The sequence below is a fragment of the Schistocerca nitens genome, chromosome 9 (assembly GCF_023898315.1).
Source record: "Schistocerca nitens isolate TAMUIC-IGC-003100 chromosome 9, iqSchNite1.1, whole genome shotgun sequence".
Classification (NCBI taxonomy): Eukaryota; Metazoa; Arthropoda; class Insecta; order Orthoptera; family Acrididae; genus Schistocerca; species Schistocerca nitens.
In genome coordinates, this window is record NC_064622.1 from 260,075,110 (window position 1) to 260,088,397 (window position 13,288).

Consider the following 13,288-nt stretch of genomic DNA (forward strand, 5'->3'; position numbering starts at 1 on the left):
GAGACCACGCCGGGGCACCGACTGGCCCGACCGCATGTTATGTGTTATCAAATATAATAATTTCGTACACCTGAAGATGGGATTTCAAAATCTCGAAACCGATCGTGATCTGAATAAATAATTAATACAACTGAAGAGGGTTTCTCTAAATTAGTTAAGTAACTCGATGTGTTCTTAATAGTAAACGCTAGACTTGTCGAATTATTGGTCATACTTGCAAAACCTGTTAACACTACCATTTGCTGAGTTTCTAACTGTAGCTTAGAAGAGCTGCGAGATTGGAGTCTGTAGGAAGGCTTCAGCTATAAGGCTACACTTCCCATGCCGTGGTACCCTATCGGAAACGGAATCTTCACCATCACTGTTGTCCCCTTCCCTACTGTGCCATCTGTGAAACTTGGAGCCAAGTAATTTTATACGCATTGTATGTGAGGGATCACATAAGGCATGGAAAAATACCCCTATTCCTACCAAACATCGTTGTTTTATCATAACCTCTTGGTCACTTTCAAAACCCATAAATTTAATATTCATTTTTTCTCAGTCATTAATTAATAAAATTGTTTCATTCAGTTCTAGCGACACTGACTTCTCATATTCAGTTCTTTAATTATACCTAAGTATGGAATATAACTTAGATAGAACCTTCCCCTGAGGATGCAGGATCACAAGTTGTCTCTTTACAGTAGTGAAGGACCACATTGACACTACCTCCGCATCGTTACTCAAGAGCGCTGGCCATTGCGTTCCACAAAATGCAGACCAGATTTTTTTTCTGAGTAGGTCATCGTTAAGTAGACATATCAGTCTGTAGGGGTAGCCAGAGAACAATCTAGATGCAAGCGTAAATCTGCCACAATTGACAGTTAGGTGGTCAGTCGAGCAAGTGAGTATCTGAATGTAGGTTTAGGTCTGGAGTCAAGAAACATGGGATCGGGCGAACTCAGTTTTTGATATGTGCGGGATGGTCAAAATAACACTAAACAGGAAAGAATCTCTTTCACCTCATGACAGGCAACCGAACTTACATCATCTAAACCTGGGTAAGGATGCTGTAAGTTGGATTGTCTATTTTAAGGTGCAAGAAATTCTCCCCTGGCCAATTTTATTTTGACCACTCTCGAGAATCTGGTTGATGTATAAATATGTAGGCTACTGTGACAAGAGTCGGTTAATAAACCGCGAGGGTGGCCACTGCAACAGTGGTCTTTTCGTTGGTATTAATCGCCCAGTGGTAGTTATTTTCCAACTTACAGGGTTCCATATCCAGAAATTGTTTTTTATCCTTTGACGATATTCTGTACTGTTTCATACGAAGTGCCTACTACATCAGCATCTCAAAATGTTAATATGATGGTCTTCAATCAAGATTCCAAGAACTTTATCGATATTTGTTCAAGAAAGAAAACATCAGTTGGACGACCGCAACATTTTTACTTGCAGTAATCCTTCAACCATGTTTCAGTTCATTTCTACCGTAACAGACGTCCTTAACATTTGTGGGATTAGCTCTGATTTCTTGGAATAGAAATTTAGAAACTTTTGCTTTCTTACCATCTTCTTGTTAATGGAAAACTACTGTTTATACCCATATGGAAGTTATGCGTTGGTGATGGTGTTCTTCCATTGCATTGACAGAGTTCATGAGTTGCCTGGCAGACCACCAAGAAGATCCATTTAAGGGAGTGGACTGTTCTTGGAGTGCCAGTGTAGGTGGGACGTTAACCCTGGTGTCTCAGTACCATAGTTTTAACCGGAGTTAGGACATAAAAGAGTGTTATCGTGGGTTCCACATTGTGAGTTGGTCTGATTTATCCCGTGCCTCAAAATCAGCAAACTCGGAGGAATTTAAATATACCTGACTACGAAGCACATCGAACAGTTCACTTACTATAGTGGTGTTCAAGTAATATGGTGGCAGTGTGATGTATTCTGCACAGAGAGGGACGTCGCTAGTGTCTCTCCCGCGCCACCAGCTCAGCAGTTCCCTACCCTGGTAGCTGAGAACACTCGCGTAACCACCACAGGTGACAGCTGTTTCTAGTTTTCCCCAGGTAAATTTAAATGCCCAGAGAACTATCGCTGTCGCTTCATAGTATACGAGGGTTGGAAGTTAAATAGTGGCAACTATTTATTCACAACCGATACAAAAGAGTCACATGTTTGCACCTGTTGCTGTCCTTCAAAGTAGTCACCAGCGTTGTGTAGAACCTGTTGCCAGCGATGTGGAAGGCATAGTATACCGTTAGCAGAGCCTGTTCTGTTGATTGTGCAAATGGAGCAGTCTACTGGCTGTCGAATCTCTGGAACACTTGTGAAGTGAGTGCCACGAAGTGGTTCCTTCATCTTCGGAATCAAATCAAAGTCACAAGAACTTACGTCCGGGGAGTATGGTGGATGGTACAGTACTTCCCACTTCCATCGACCGAACGGAGCAGCTACAGCTTGCGCTGTATGCGCCCGCGCATTGTCGTGCAAAATGATGGGTCGGTTGTGCAGAAAGTGTCGCCGTTTCTTTCGCAAAGCTGTTCGCAGGTGATGCTCCAAAAACGAACAGTAATACTGTGCATTGACGGTGGCATTCGCTTCAGAACTGTTCCAGAGATTCAACAGGCAGTAGACCGCTCCATTCCCCCCATCAACAGATCAGGCTTTGCTAAGGGTATACTATGCCTTCCACATCGCTGGCAACGGGTTCTACGCAACGCTGGTGACTACTTTGAGGGACAGTAACAGGTGCAAACATGTAACTCTTTTGTATCGGTTGTGAATAAATAGATGCCACTATTTAAGTTCCAACCCTCTTAATACTTGGTTTGTACGTCTTCTACTTATTGCAATTAAAGAGAATTTTTCACCAGACACGTTTCGCTTTCATTTATGAAAATAAAATATGGTATACACCACATGTCTTTACATTTTAGTATCTGAAGGTTAAAAACAGTATTTATTCAAAAAACTTCCGCAGAATTTACTTATAGAATTTTTGTTACTAGTAAAAAATAAAAATAAAAGACTTTGTTGCAGATTTACTTTTCGCAATTTTTCAACTTTTATGAAACGCCTTTTCTTACACAGAGCTCTTGTGTCGTTTTCTACATCGCTCTCATTTGCAAACACCAGAAAACGAACAGTATTGTGGTTTTCATGTGTTTCACACTCAGCACAGTGTCTGTATTTCTTCATTTCTTTTCGATGTAGGTTGCGAGTATTGTCAACTTTGTGAATGCATATTTTGGTAGTTATTTGTTTGTTTGTTTGTTTGTGTGTGTGTGTGTGTGTGTGTGTGTGTGTGCGCGCGCTTTGTAAATTAGATCTGGGTGCACAAGTTAAATAAAAAACTTAATGTGTAGCTTGCAAGAGGGGTTTTACTTTTAAACTAGTGTAATCTGTTTGTTTTATATTGCGGTTTTATGAATGTGGTCGTTTCTCGTAGGGTCAAAAAGTGATTTTTTGTTCTTTATCCTAATGATTTACGTACGTGCGTCTCCGGTGGTAGTTTTATGTTGGTATACATGTAAGAGTTTGGAAAAGGTGAACAATTTGTCCTGTACTTCCATGTCTTACACGTTGTTTGTAAATTGTGTTAAATGTTCTCTTGATCTGTTCTATATATACTACCCAGACACATTGATGTCTTCACCTGTCAAAAGTCTGGGTAACCACCTTCTGCAGCGAGAGCCACTGCAAGACGTGCAGGAGGAGTCAGTGAGGTTCTGGAAGATACCGATAGGGATGTGCAGCCATACGGATTCCATTGCAGTGGCCAGTTTTGTTAGATTTCTCGGTTGAGAATCCTTGGCGCGAACAGCCCTGTAGAGGTGATAGCACAGATTCTCGACTAGTTTGAATCCGGGGAGTTTGGTGGCCAGGGGAGGAGTACGGTAAACTTGTCCTGGCGCTCTTCGAACCACGCACGTACAGCGCGAGCCGTATGAAGCGTCGCATTGTTCTGCTGGTAGATGCCATTATGCGGAGCAAAAACAAATTGTTTGTAGAGGTGGACATGGTCCCCAAGGATACGTGCATTCTTGTGTTGATCCCTTGTACCTTCCAGGATGACGAGATCACCCAGGGAATGCCACGAAAACATTCTCCTGACCCTAAATGTCCCTTCTCCGGCCTGGAGCCTTTGCCTTCAGATGTTTCACGCGGTACATGCCAAAGGCCATTTGTCTGGTGAGTATAAAACTTTATTCACCTGAAAAGGCCACGTGTCGCCACTCAGTGGACTTCCAGGTGCGGTATTGGCGTGCTAATTCCAACCTTCTTCGCCGATGGAAAGCAGTCAGCATAGGCGCAAGAATACCCTGTGGACGCCCATGCACAGCAATGTTCGCTGAACGGGCGTGGAGGAGTCACTGTTGGTAGCCACTTGGTTCATGTGGGAGGACAGTTGGTCCACAGCTGCACACCTGTTCGTCTGTACGTATCCCCGCAAAGTCACTCACCCCTGTCATCTATAGTCCTTGGTGCACCACAGTTGCCTCAGCACCATGGACAGCAACGTTTTGCCACACACGATATTTTTTAACAATGGGCGTTTCAGAAACGCTTCCGCGCTTGATCCGAAAGTCAATGATCATGCCCTTTTAGACGCCTCATAAAATAATTTATTTCTCCAATACGACACCGACTCCACCGTTTTTCACGTTCCCCAGCACGCTTTAATTTCGCTCCACAGCTTCTACTGCCGTCTGTCGCCTGTGAGTGGTTATAGCACGTTGACCTCAAACATCAACGTGACTGGACTGTGTATAAGGCATAACAGACACAACTTTTTATGAGGGCTATTCAGAAATTAGGGAACGTTTTGGCATAAAAAAAACTAAGTGCAAGAAATACATTTTATTATATACATCTAAAAGAGCGAGAGACTTATTACTTTTCCACATAGTCACCAAACACAATGAGACACTTATTATAGCGGTGGACAAGATTTGAAATACCTTCGACGTAAAATTCTTCCGCCTGAGACTTCAGCCAGTGAGTCACGCCCGCCTGGAGTTCTGCGTAGTCATCAAAGCGTTGTGTTGCAGGCCAGTTCCTCATCTTGGGAAACAAGTGGAGGTCGCTTGGTGCAAGATCGGGGCTGTAGGGCGGATGAGGGAAAATGTCCCATTTGAACGAATTAAGGAGTTCTTTAGTGCGGTTTGCCGTGAGAGGTCGGGCATTGTCGTGCAAAAACAAAATTTTGGACGTCAGCTTTTCCTAAGCGTTTGTTTTGAACTGCTCTTCTAAGGCTGTGCAAAGTTTGACAGTACAGGGCAGAATTTATGGTTGCTTCACGTTCGAGGAAATCAATAACAAGCACACCTTGCCTATCCCAAAACACTGTCTCCATCAAATTCCTTGCTGAAAGGTTTCTAAACATTTTCTTGCTTTTTGGGGGGCCTTGTGTGCCCCCACTCCATGGATTGTAATTTTGTCTCGCAATTGACGCGTTTCACCCAAGTCTCATCACTGGTTACGATTCGATCCAGTAATGAATCACCATGTTTGTGGTAGGCCTCCAGAAATGTCAACGTTCCCCCCATTCGCTGTTCTTTATGGCGCTCTGTAAGGATTTCTGGGCACCCATCGTGCACAAAATTTGTAATAGCCTAGCTTTTGAGTTACAATAAAAAAAAAAAAAAAAAACAAAGTCCGTGAAACGTGTGGTAAAGAAAGCGGAAGCTCCTTATTGTGAAGCGACGGTTGTCACGAATCGTTTCATCAACTTTAGCGATAAGATCATCAGTCACAACGATCGGGCGTCCACTCTTCTTTTCATCATGAACGTTGGTTCGGCCATTCACTCATTACGTTGTTTGTGTACACTTCGCACAGTTCACGATAAATATCTGTAGGTTTAAGGTTTTTTGAAAACCGTATCGCAGACCGCACCTCACAACTGGCGGGATTTTCGATTGCAGCGCACATTTCAAATTCGAAAATCGAAATACCCAGACGCGCAGAGACGTTCCCGCTGTCACGGATGGATGCCGACTGAGCTGCCGAGCACGCACATACCAAAATATACACGATGGGCACGAGCCTAGCGGCGTCAGACGGAAACATTCCCTACTTTCTGAATAGCCCTCGTATTTCGTTGATTTCTGATATATGTTTTTTTCTGTTGCTTTTGGAAAGTACATCTGAACTGAATTCTTGGTTGGGCGAGCGAGTTTTATGTCTTGTTTTCTGAAAAATTCTAGATATTTGCCATTACATTTTAATGTGTGTCGCTTTAATTTTTTTTTATTAATCTGTGTTGATACTGTTCATCTACCTTGTGTGACTGCATATGTGGCATACTGTTCTTATGATAGCTGGGTTTCCACTCTTTTCCATTTCTTGATTTTATTGTTCAGTCTTGTTACTAAGTTTTCTTTGATCCATTGTTTGTGGCTATTTGTGCTATGTACTAACCAAAACCAACCGCGGGAACGCCTTGCGCTGCGGATCGTAGCCGCCAGGCGGGGAAGCCGCCGGCGGTGGAGCACGCACCACTGCGTAAACACAAGGACGAGTCGGACGACAGACCAACGACAACCGACAACAACCGACTATGACCGACACAACAAGGAAGAGATAAACAACGGAGGCTTGTAGAAACCACAACACCAAACACCAACAGTAAATCCACTCGGAACCAGAGCCAGGCAAATGTCAACAACGAGCAACGACCAGAACGCAGTACCGCCGAGACAGAGACGCAATCCAGAGCGAGTACCAGACTGACTGGATTAGGATTTTTTTCCTTTATTGAATTTCGATCCCCCCCCCCCCCCAAGAATGGGGGCGGGCTGGCAGCAGCTTAGTATGCCGCTCTTCAGCCTACAGACTTTGTTTTAAAAGGTGAAGGTAATACACAATAAAAAACAGGTGATAAAATCGAAGACTTACAGGGTAACATGGCGAAAAAATCGTGGAACTTACAACAGAACAAAGGGATGAAGATGTTAATAAAAATACATACGAAGCAGACAGGTTAAAAAAACACGGCGACAGTCTGGTTTCTGTTCTCAAAGGACATAAAATTCACACCCAGCTACAGCATGGTTTCTGTTCGTAACACGGGAAAAGATGAAACGACGCTGAACATGCTCTGGAACACTGCACTAAAATATGACATACCACAGCCGAGAGCATGTGGGGGGAAACCAGACAGATGAGGGGAAGATAAAAAAGGGGGGAGAGGAGCCAATGGAGGATGAGGACCCATAAGAGGGTGGGGGGCACTAGACGCGACATGGAGTGTGGAAGGCAGAGGATGGGAATGCAAACGGTCTCGGGGGGGGGGGGGAGAAGGGAGGTAGGGAGAGGTTAGGCGGGGAGAAACACAGGATGGAAGGGGGGAAGAGGGAGCCCAGGGAAAAGATGGAGGAAAGGAGGGAGGGGTGAGGATCAGAGTTGATAGGAGGGATAAGTGGAGGGAGAGAGGGCATCATCCAGGAGGGGAAGTTGATGGAAGCCACCTTGGGAAATCAGATGAAGGGTGTAGAGATGGAGGATAGGGGGGACACAACAATAAAGACGCGGCAGGGGCGGGGATGGGAGAGGAGAGGAGCAACCAGGGGGTGAGGGGGATCAAGGCGGCGGGAGGTACTGGACTAGGTTTTTTTTTTTCTTTATTGTGATTTTTATCACCTTACACAAGGCGGGCTGTCAGCAGCAGAGTATGCCGCTCTTCAGCCTTGAGTTTTACAATAAGTAATACATAGAGGGGGGACATAAAATACAATCAAAACAGCGGGCAAAACAATGTAGACACCAAAAAAACAAAAAAACATGGAGCCGTTCATGCTGGACGAGAAAACATCACTGACACTAGTTGACACAGCACACACAACAAGGATGATGGCGACGGTACATGGGAACAGTGGCGGCGTGACGGGGAACAAACACTAAACACAAACGAAGGCACACACATGAGACACTGATGGCGATGATCTCCGGCGCGCGAATGTTCACTGTGCGTGTACGAGTCCAGGGACCTGCCAAGAGAGGAGGAGGAGGAAGGGGAGTGTGAGAGAGAGAGGGGAGAGCAGAGATGCCACAGGCATGGGAGATAGGGGGAGGGAGGAAGGGGTAGGGGAAGCCCGGGGGAAGAGCGGTGGAGGGAGGGGACGCGGGAAAAGGAAAGAGAAGGGAAGGGAAGAGAAGGGAGGGAGGGTGCCTAAAGGAAAGGACACCGGAAGTGGGGGGTGGGGCAGGGTCAAAGTTGATAGGAGGGGTAGATGGAAGGGAGGAGGACATCATCAGGGAGGGGGAGCTGGCGGAAGCCACCTTGGGAGAGGGTAAGGAGGGTAGAGAGATGGAGACCGGGTGGGACGTGGGAATACAGGCGCGGCAGCGGGCGGGGGTGGGAGAGGATCGGGGAGACGAGTGGGTGAGGAGGATCGAGTTTACAGGAGGTGTACAGGATTCGTATCCTTTCAAGGAAAAGGAGGAGGTGGGGGAAGGGGATGAGATCGTACAGGATCCGCGTAGGGGAGGGGAGACGGATGTGATAGGCGAGGCGGAGAGCATGGCGTTCAAGGATTTGGAGGAATTTGTAAAAAGTAGGGGGGGGGCGGATATCCAAGCCGGATGGGCATAACAAAGGATAGGGCGGATGAGGGATTTATAGGTGTGGAGAATGGTGGAGGGGTCCAGACCCCACGTACGGCCAGAGAGGAGCTTGAGGAGACTGAGTCGGGAGCGTGCCTTGGCTTGGATTGTCCGGAGGTGGGGAGTCCAGGAGAGGCGACGGTCGAGGGTGACGCCAAGGTACTTAAGGGTGGGAGTGAGGGCGATAGGACGGCCATAGATGGTGATATAGAAATCAGGGAGGCGGAAGGAAGGGGTGGTTTTGCCTACAATGATCGCCTGGGTTTTGGAGGGATCTGGACTAGGGCAGAGTGCGTCCCTATATACGAAACCGGAGGGAGCGGCTATTGGCCGCGGTCTGCACGTGGTGTAGCGGTGGCGCCCTCGCTGCGCCGCTGCACGGAATAGCCGTCGCGAGGGCGGAACCCTCTATGGGCTGACCACGTCCATTTGTTCTGGCACGTGTTCGACTTCCGCGGCGGGAGGTACTAGATGCTATGCTATTAATTTCGTCTTGGCAGTTGTCAGTGTCTAGTGGTATTGTGTTTAGTATGTGGAGCATGTCTGTAAGTGCTATTTGTTTTTGTGAGTTTGGGTGATTTGATGCTTGGCCTATGATTCTATCGATTGTAGTACGTCTTGTTGTTCTGAATGTTTAAGGTAGTGTCAAAAAAATGTAAATGTTCATTTTGCACTTTTTCCATACAGAATTTATCTCATCATGAAAAGAATTTTTTATGTCTGCAAGTAACTGGCCAATTTTACTGCTGTCAGTTAGAAGATGCCATCGAAATATCTACTCCAATAGACGATCTTGTACTTGTTTGGCACCATTTTATTAAATATGTTTTATCTGATACATAAAAAAATGTTATGATTTCAGACTCTGTGGATCCCATTGATAATAGTTCGCTGTATAAATAGAATTCAATACTGAACTGGAATTAGTTCATTTCAGCTGAAAGTGTCATCTCAGAAACAAGATGAAGAAATGTAAGTCTCAGGATTGAATCTGAAATAAGGATTGCAATTTTAAAATTTTGGAAGATAAGCTTACTTTCTTTTGTTCTACGTTTCTAATACATAATGAGCTGCTGCCCAACCAAATGCAAATAGAGATAACTGACTTCCTATGTGATTCAGATTTGAAGTCAAAATTCAGCCAATTGCATAACAGGAAAAATCTCATGTCAGCTCCAAAATTACTGATATTTATCTTGGATAAGTAATCACTTCTAACAAGGTCAGTGTCTCTCTTAGGGATGATGAACTGTAGCTGTGATTTAAACTGGTGATATATTTGAGTATAAATAAGAAAACAGTGTTTTTTTTTTTTGCGATTTATGTTAAATTTAAGTTAACACCATGATTCGAGCCACTGCAGGCTCATCATCAGATGGAGATATTACAGGAACATTATGACATGGACAAAGTATAATGAGACGCCGCGGTGATGGGGCTGGCGAAATTGACAGAAATTTAGTATTCGTTAATGAAACAATTATGAAATGTTGTTATGTGTGTGTACTTACAGTGCACTGAATCTTGATGTCCCCAGCAAATCAGCTCCCATAATGTAGATTATCAGCTAATATACACAAATGTATATACCATTTAGGTGCACTTAGTTTTACACTTATTTGTAGAAGGTAAACACTGGATATAATTACAAATAATATGAATATGGTAGATACTATACTTTACTACGTCACAAACATTGCCTTGAGATGCATGTATTAAAGAATAAAGTTTGAAAATAAGATAATATAGCAAAGTGAATCTTGGTAGCTGCAATATACATGTAATGACGTAATATGGATTAAAAAGTTATACAAAAGATAAACGAATAGAGTGAAGTATTTACTAAGTAATTAAAGAGCGAATGAGTTACAGGATGCCGTAGTTGTTATATGACTAAGAATATAATTTATGCAGGAGGATGACTATGTCTTATTATTATCTTTTATGATGTTTTGGTTCCAGGATGTCTTGGAAACTCTGGAAGAACAAGTGTTACATTGATTTAGTTTTTTCGTTAAGGTTTTTTGGAAGTGTTTTCAGCTTGTGAATGAAAATCTCTAATTACTCAGGGATATGCCTCTGAAACCCTTTGTCAGAAATGTGTAGCGCAGAAAGTCTGTCGCTGATATCACCAACAGAGTGTTCATAATGTGCAACATGTGATGCATAGCTGTACTTATTTAAGTTTTTTAGTCGTAGGCGACTGGTCTGCTCGTTCCCCGACTTAAATCACAACCAGTACGTGTGGAAGCATTGGGGAGCTGTGTTACAACACGTTTACATGTACCAGCGATCATCCATCGGCTCTCAACCGCCCTGGTGGAGGAATGGAACCCCTTACACAAGGCCTTCTTAACAGTCTTATGGCCTGCATGGGAGCACGTTGCAGATAATGTCGTTGGTGTCCTCAGAGATCACACACCCTAAAGAAACACGTTTCGTGTGACTAAAAGTGTGATTTATGTTCATCTCATTGCTTATTACTTCCAGTTATCTGATCCGTGCCCACTCCCAACTGGTTTTCGTGAACTTCGCTGCGCCGGCCGGAGTGGCCGTGCGGTTCTAGGCGCTGCAGTCTGGAGCCGGGCGATCGCTACGGTCGCAGGTTCGAATCCTGCCTCGGGCATGGATGTGTGTGATGTCCTTAGGTTAGTCAGGTTTAAGTAGCTCTAAGTTCTAGGCGACTGATGACCTCAGAAGTTAAGTCGCCTAGTGCACGGAGCCATTTGAACCATTTTGAACTTCGCTGTATATCGGTGTTTGGTCTCCCGCCCTTGTTGCGGTTACGTCGTGGCTCTTCTTTCTTATACGTGTGGCAGCAGTGATGTGTATCGATATTTGTGCCGTGTACCATCTTTGGTTTGGTGCAGACAGTTTCCGGCTACGGGGTCTGTAAGCGGCCGACGAGGAAAGTTATCTCCGCGCTTTGCAGTCGGCTGGGTCCGCTGGCAGCCCCTGCGCAGTGTCGGAGCGTGTGTGGAGCTGTCCGATCGCTACGAGCTTCGTATGTTTGTTCTATCTACTTTGCTGTGATGTTTTTTCTCAATTATTTTATTGCTATCATAATTGCATTTTTATCTTGCTGATTTGTTAAGATTTCTTGTTTGGAGGCCTTCAGGCGTGAAAGAGTTGCTTTCGGCAAAGGTCCAGCTATGTGCCACTTTTGGTTGCAAAAGTGTTATTAAATTTCAATAAAACAATTAGAAGGTGAAACTAACCCTAACTTTATTTGGCCCTTTCCACAATCCTAATTACCTGTTATGCCCAGCGGGTTTAGCGGGCGTATCTTCTGCACTATACCTCAGTATTGTTTTATGTATGGTCCAAGTTTCATTGAGCTGTGTTACTTAGCAGTGACACATCATGCGAAGCTACTTTCGTCATTAAATTTACACACCACTGTAGTTTTCTGCGTCTTGTTATATGCACGGCCTTACTATATGCACGGCCTTACACCGTTGTCTCTTTTTGGATTTGTCCTTCTGGGTCAGTGGAGTCGATTTAGAACGAGGCACACTGATTTTCGGTTGTATTCTCCGAACTGGGTGTCCTCACCTGTGTACTGAAGCTTCATTTATCCATCGTGCTCTTTCATCTGTCTATTCCAGCAAGTATACTTGCACGAGAACTTTTTCACTGTCCGAATCACTGGCCTGAATCTGCGTTGATGAGTATATTTTCTCTGTCCTTGTCTTCAGCTCCTCCTTGAAGAACGGTGAGAGTATTGGGATGTGAATAGATTTTTATGTTCTTTGGTTTAGCGTAAGATATGAGCTTAGTCACCTTAAGTTAGTCGATCTTCTCTGCGAGGAAGGTAAGGCACACCATAGTCCTCACTGGAACAGCTGACTCGGGAGCCAAGTTGTTCCTTCGGCCTAAGTGGCCATACCGCATTTTCACACCTTGTGTAACCATCGCAGCTCACAGGGATGTGCCTGAATTACTGATGTTCGAAACATGTCATGTGATTAAGAATGTATGGCGTCACGTTTAGCCCGGTAAATCCTGCTTGAAAGCAACCCAGCAATACTGTCGTGTCAAATGTTAGTGTAAATGGAGCTAAGAGGGTTGAATGAAAAGTAATGCCTCCACCTTCGTTAATTCGGTTTGTATCGGAATATTTTAATCAATCAAACGCAGAAATAATCCTTAGAATGTGATCTTTATTTACCAACATTCACTTTTCCACATAATCACCAGCCATTTGGATACAATTCTGCCAGTGATGAACAAGTTTTCTGAAGCAGTCACGGAATAAGTCCACACTGTTTCCGCAACCAAAGTCTCAAATTTCTCTCATCACAAGCAAATCGATGTCCCCGCAGAACGTCTTTCATTATCGGGAAAAGATGGAAGTCGGACGGTGCTAAATCTGGACTGTATGAAGGATGCCGTACGGTGGTGAGTTTCAGTCTCTGAAGTGCTGCTGTGGTGGTACAGATCATCCGATAGCCAAGCAGAGCAATAATGTGACCAACAAGTTCTTGTGAAACGCCGCTTCTGCTTGCAATGTCTCTCTGAATGATACGACGATCGTCCTGAATCAATCTGTCAACATTTTGCTTGTGACACTCGGTGGTTGCAGTCACAGGATGTCCAACTCTTTGTTTGGTACGCAGGTAACATGTTCCGCCTCAGCATCTTTAAACTTACTCGCCAAACGACGCACAGTAATCACATCAACACAATCACC